Raw genomic sequence first — 6,941 nt, 5'->3', positions numbered from 1 at the left:
CCATAGGTCTCTTCACTTGCAGGCAACATAGCACCCTGATGTCCTGGGAATCCCCCTCCTTTTTCCTCCCTCCACCCAGACAACGGGCAGGATTAAGCAGACCATTAATAGTGCTGATCTCACCAGCAGGAGGGGCAGCCCATCCCAGCAAGAAGAGATAGGCGGGGCAGGCATATTGGAGGAAGCAGAGGAGCACAGCAGCAGAAGTCAGACCCTTGCACAACCCTCCATGTGGGCACCCCTCAGCAACCAGGGGACAAGAGAGCTATGCACAAAAAGAAGCTTCCATAAGTTCCCTAAGCAGAGAGGGACAGACTGGGGAGGGGCAGGGAGTAAGTTGTTTAATCAATAAGCAACTTAAAAGAACAATGAAGAGATCCTTAATTTTAATGTTAAGTTAAAATACATTAGGGCGCCTGGGTGGCTCAGTTGGTTAAGCAGTTAAGTGTCCTAAGTGTCCGCTTTTTTTTTTTTTTTTAATATTTTAACATTTACTCATTTTTGAGAGACAGAGAGACACAATGTGAGCAGGGAAGGGACAGAGAGAGGAGGCAGAATGTGAAGCAGGCTCCAGGCTCTGAGCTATCAGCACAGAGCCTGATGCGGGGCTTGAACTCACGAATGGCAAGACCATGACCTGAGCCAACATCGGCCACTTAACGGACTGAGCCACCCAGGCACCCCTCAAGCAACCGACCCTTGATTTCAGCTCAGGTCATAATCTGACAGTTCGTGGGTTCCAACCCCACATCGGGCTCTGCACTGCCAGCACAGATTCTCTCTTGGGATCCTCTCTTTCCCTCTCTTTGCCCTTCCCCTGCTTGCATGCTGTGACTCTCTATCTGGAAATAAGTACATAAACCTAAAAAAATTTTATAAATAAATGAAATATACCGTAAGACCATAGAGACTAACACAGGGAAGTACTGAAGGAAACAATGACATTTTTTTCTTCAGGATTTAGCAGCACGTGTCAAAATGGAGAAAGTAAGACCCTGGCCTCAGCCATATCTACCACTTCTAGGAAAGACCTTAATACAAGGAAAAACCCAGGCCAGGGTGCAAGTTGTGCCCAGGAGGGTCCATCTAGGGTGGTTTATGATACAGTACTGTAGCCACTAAAAATTAGGCTGATGTAGACAGAGATTTAAAAGAGACAGTGGTTCACCATTTGCATAAAGCAAAAAGTTACAAAACAAGAAAATATGGGAACTACACTGGCTTCTTCTGCTTTAGCTTAATGCATTTTAAAATCACCATGTATTACTCATTTTACATTCATAATCAGAAAGGATAAGAATGATGCCTCATATTGAGGGGAGGGAGACATACTGAGGGGAGCAATATAGTTGGTTCATTGCTGACTTACTAGAAGAAAACAAGACCAAAATATTCACGTTTTGAGTGGTGGGATAAGGGGGTCTTTGATTTTCTAGTCATTTTCCTCCTTTCTAAAAGTTTCTACAATAAATATATTGCTTTATTTTTACATTTTAATTATAAACACAACGTACGTCTTTCTGCACCTTGGGTTTTACACACAGCGATGTCACTGGAGCCCAGTCACTTTGCCTCCCCTGTGGAGGGTTCCACTGGTGGATTCTAGGGGGGATTTAACCCTCTCTCTTCTGCTGATGGACCCACGACTGTTTCCAGTTTCTTATACCACGAACAAAACTGCAATGAAAATCCCTGTGCTCCACCATTCGATCCATGTGAGATCTCGATGTACGTACAGCTGTGGAGCCACTAGGTCAGAGGGTTTGTGCACTGGAAGATCTGACCGAAATCTCCACACTGCCCTCCCTAGTAGGGCTCCCAGTTTCCATTCTTGCCAGCACAAGTTATACCCGGTGCTTCTTGATTCATTCCTTAGTGCCTAGTGCCCAATAAGGAAGCCATTCAATAAATACAGTCGTTATAGCTGGTTATGTTTTTATTTTTTATTTTTTTAAATTTTTTTTTCCCAACGTTTATTTATTTTGGGGACAGAGAGAGACAGAGCATGAACGGGCGAGGGGCAGAGAGAGAGGGAGACACAGAATCGGAAACAGGCTCCAGGCTCCGAGCCATCAGCCCAGAGCCTGACGCGGGGCTCGAACTCACGGACCGCGAGATCGTGACCTGGCTGAAGTCGGACGCTTAACCGACTGCGCCACCCAGGCGCCCCATAGCTGGTTATGTTTTTCAAAGGAAAAGGAAAATGGACAGCAAGACAAAAAGGAAAAAACTGAGTGAAGCAGGAAAAAAAAAAAAAAAGGAAAAGTGACAGGAGTACAGCCACATGGAAAAGAGAAATGAAAACGGAGACACTGCAGCCTACTTGCCAAAACAGAAAAGCATTTCTAGAGACTTACCAGGAGACTTGCCCAGCTATCCTGAGCAAGACAACACAGCCAGACACTGAGAGTACATACAGAAGAGAGCCACAGCCCGTCTGGGACTTTCTAGAACAGGGTCTCCAAAAGGAGTATTCATTCCCCTTTCATTCACATTTACTTGTAATCCAAAATAGATAAGCAACTTTAGCTTTCGTTTATACACAGACTTACAGTGGGCCCTGAGGAGGTGGCGAGCAGCCAGCCCCGCGGGAAGGAGCCCTCAAGCCTCACTCAATTGCTCTCCAGCAAAGCGAGAGGAGTTTCAGATGAGGTATGCCCAAGGACACAGGTTTACAGATTCTGTTGAGCACTTTTAACCAAATCAATGCTCACACAATGGACAGTCGCTTTACAAGACCCACACAAGGAAATTCCAGAGTGAAGGGAACATGAATAAAGTAAGCAGGGCACCTACAAAGGCCAGAGCTGGCCCTCTCCTCCCCCTGCCAGCCCTTTGTCAGTCAGCAGGGGGAATACAAGTACCGGGGAAGTTGAGGAGTGCTTGGCCAAAATAATTCAAAATTGTCAAGAAAACTATTTGAAACGCAGACTTAGAGCCACTCTCTGTAATGATGAATCGCTGTACCGAGGGTACTTTGTCCCATGAGAAAGTATATAAGGTATGTGTTAGAGATAAGATGAACTAGAAACATTTTAAAATAATATTTAATTTAAAATTTAAATTTGTATATTTAAATAATAACAACATTTTAAAATAATTGTTATTTCATCTTCTTTAAAAATTTCTGTGTCTGTTTTATAATATATTGTATTAGTAAAACAGTATACGTATATAATTCTTACATGAATAGAGGTAGAAATTTTTAAAAACTTTTTTTCTAGGGGTGCCTGGGTGGCTCAGTCTGTTAAGCATCCAACTCTTTTTTTGTTTTTAATTTTTTTTTTTTACTGTTTATTTATCTTAGAGAGAGAGAGAGAAAGAGAGAGAGAGAGAGAGAGAGAGAGAGAGAGAGACAGACAGACAGAAAGAGTGTGAGCAGGCAAGAGGCAGAAAGAGAAGGAGACACAGAATCTGAAGCAGGCTCCAGGCTCCGAGCTGTTAGCACAGAGCCATGTGGGGCTCAAACCCAAGAACTGCAAGATCATGACCTGAGTTGAAGTCGGATGCTTAACAAACTGAGCTACCCTGGCACCCCAAGCATCTTTATTTCACCTCAGGGCATGAGCCCCACGTGGAGGGGATTCTCTCTTCCTCTTTCTCTGCTCCTTCCTTACTTGCTCTCTCTCTTTCAAAATAAATAAACATTTTTTAAAAACTGTTTTCTCGGACTGCCTGGGTGGCTCAGTCGGTTAAGTGTCCGACTTCGGCTCAGGTCATGATCTCACGGTTTGTGGGTTTGAGCCCCGCATCGACCTCTGTGCTGACAGCTCAGAGCCTGGAGCCTGCTTTGGATTCTGTGTCTTCCTCTGTCTCTGCCCTGTACTTGCTCACATTCTGTCTCTCTCTCTCTCAAAGCTGAATAAACATTAAAAAAAAAATTCTTTTTTTAAACTGTTTTCTAATAGGGTGGCATGAACAAAAAAGTTTGAAGAGCTCCCTCTATAGCCCTGTAAAGATGGCCAGACCTTAGTTGCCCCTTCTGATGGTAGATACTTGGGTGTCTCCCATCTCAGGGTCTACCTTCCCCCAGCTATGGAGCAGTGGGGGTGAGCATGTTCTCAGGCACGCTCCCTCGCACATCTCCTACTCTTCCTGGGAGGAAACTGAGGCTCAGGGAAGTCCTGTCCAGGATCACACTGTGAGGGGGGGTAAAGCAAGGTGGGATTCAGAAATGGGGCTTCTCTAAATAGCCTTCTACTTTCTTTTGTAATTAAAAAAATTTTTTTTAATGTTTGTTTTTGAGAGACAGAGAGAGAGAGAGAGCACGCGGGGGAGGAGCAATGAGAGAAGGAGACAGAACCTGAAGCAGGCTCCAGGCTCTGAGCTGTCGGCACACAGAGCTGAACACACAGGGCTCAAACCCAGGAACAGCGAGATGGTGACCTGAGCTGAAGTTGGACGCTTAACGTACTGAGCCACCCAGGCACCCCAATAGCCTTCTCCTTTTAACCCAAGCACCCAGGGGTGAAGACGTTGACAGGCGGATATCAGTAGATCCTAAGACTGGTCCTGTGACAGGTCTTCATGCTTTTGATTTTTCATTTAGCCAGCAGTCTCTAATTTTTTAACCTTTTATGATGGAAAATATCAGGCAGCTACAAAAGTACAGGAAATAATGTAATTACACCCTCAGGGCCCTTCACCTAACCTAAACAATTAACAACTCCAACTACTCCAGCCAATCTTGTTTCCTCTTTCCTCCTACCCACTTCACTGGCTTATTTTGAAGCAAATCTCAGATTTTATCTGTAAACATCTATAAATGTTACAGGCATTTCAGTTAGTATCTCTAAAAGATAAAGACTCTTTTAAAAAGCAGAGCACAATAGAATGCAATACCACACCTCAATATGTAATTTCTCAAGATCATCAACATCAAATGTTCTAATTTCACAATTTTCTTATAATCATTTTTATACCTAATTTATATATATATATATATATATACACACACACACACACACACACACACACACACACACATAAATACACTTTTTTGCTATTGGTAACAAAAGTGCAAAAAAGGACATTAAGATCACTTATAATCCTGTCTTCCAAAATCCTGTTAACTAAGTATTTTGTTTGGTCTTTTAAAATGAAATACTAAATGAAATTAAATAATTTGTAAATACTTCACATTCTTTGTATTTTCCCATGTTGTAAAAATATTTTTAAAAATTCAAAGACTGCATATTATTTCACTGTACACATGTGTGCATAACCCCAATACCCACTGGGCTCTTAAATTGTGCCCTTCCTTCTCCCCCCCTTTTTTTTTGCCATTACGAAAATCCTTGCAATAAATATACTTGGTTATATCTGTCTCCCTCAGGTTTCTAGAAGGAGAATCACTGGGTCAAAATATAGGTTTTTGTTTATTTTCTTTTAAGTTTCTTAAAGTTACTTGAGAAGTGAGGTCAGATCTAATGCTGATGTCTTTGTCTTGGAGATGTGGAAATCTCTCCTGGACGCCTCAGCCAGGGACAGTTCAGAAGGCAGGGAGGAATACACAGAACTAGAGCTATTTTGTGCAGCAGAAGAAAATGAAGTGGAGAGAAAATGCTGGCCCAGCTGACAATACCTCCCTGAGTGTGGAAAGGCAGGGGCAAGTGATCAGGGGGTGCCAAGGAGGTTCCAGCCATCTGTCAGCACCACCAGCCTCCTTTCGACTTTGGACCCTTAGAGCAAACTGCTTCTCCCTCTTTCCACTAGTCGTCTTTTCTCAGTAGCACCTCTGGCCTTGTCCCCTGTTACTCTAGGGCCATCTGGCCTCCCACTCCAGCCCCCCACCCAGAAGGAGCCCCTTCCTTATCATACCTCTCCTTGCCTTGTGAGGCACCTGTTCTTTGTCCCTGTTTGTGCAACCAGCTAATAACCTACAGTCGAATCAATCTAAAAGATGGACTATTATTAATGAGCCCACATGCCCCATGTTAGTCATGAAGATATAGGAAATTCTGTAAAATGCTTAGCTGACTGACATCAAGATACATTAAACCTGGGGCTAGCTTTCTAACTTTACTAACCTAGTAATCCTATCCCATTCACACACACACACACAAAAAGCATTTTTTTCTCCCTTGGTGAACCCTTGCCGGTAACTGGTAACCATACACCATGTCCAAATGTTTACGAACTATAAAAATCATCCTAGACCTCACATCAAAACCCGAAGAGGGAGAAAAACTGCAGCAACATTTGATGCGGGGCTCATTCTGTTACAAGTAGAAGCAGGGGAGGGGGAGGAAGAGGGCAGGAATATTACTTGGTATATTCAAACTTGTTCACCCAAACTGGACTATTACTTAGAAGAGGAAAAAGGACTTAATTACCAAACAATTCTTCTCCCTGCCACAAAACAAAAATAGAAACCCTAATAGAAATATCTGAGATCATCTTATAAATCTTCCTCCCTGGTAGTTTGTTTACTGGCTGAAAAAAACAGTTCTAGACCTCTCTCTCTCATGGACACAGGTGCCAAAATTCTAAATAAAGATATTGGCAAATCAAATCCAATGATGTGTGGAAAGGATCATACATCATGACTAAGTGAGGTTTAGTCCAGTTAATGCAATAAATGTTTATGGGTGAACATTCAAAACTCAATCAGTGTAATTCAGAATAAAGAAGATACATCATGCAATCACCTCAACATATATTTAAAAAGCACTTGATAAAATTCAACATCTACTTATTATAAAAACTCTTAGCAGGGGCGCCTGGGTGGCGCAGTCGGTTAAGCGTCCGACTTCAGCCAGGTCACGATCTCGCGGTCCGTGAGTTCGAGCCCCGCGTCAGGCTCTGGGCTGATGGCTCAGAGCCTGGAGCCTGTTTCCCATTCTGTGTCTCCCTCTCTCTCTGCCCCTCCCCCGTTCATGCTCTGTCTCTCTCTGTCCCAAAAATAAATAAACGTTGAAAAAAAAATTAAAAAAAAAAAA

This window comes from Herpailurus yagouaroundi, unplaced genomic scaffold, assembly GCF_014898765.1.
Source record: "Herpailurus yagouaroundi ecotype Mexico unplaced genomic scaffold, PumYag 210, whole genome shotgun sequence".
Lineage (NCBI taxonomy): Eukaryota > Metazoa > Chordata > Mammalia > Carnivora > Felidae > Herpailurus > Herpailurus yagouaroundi.
This window is presented reverse-complemented; position numbering follows the sequence as displayed.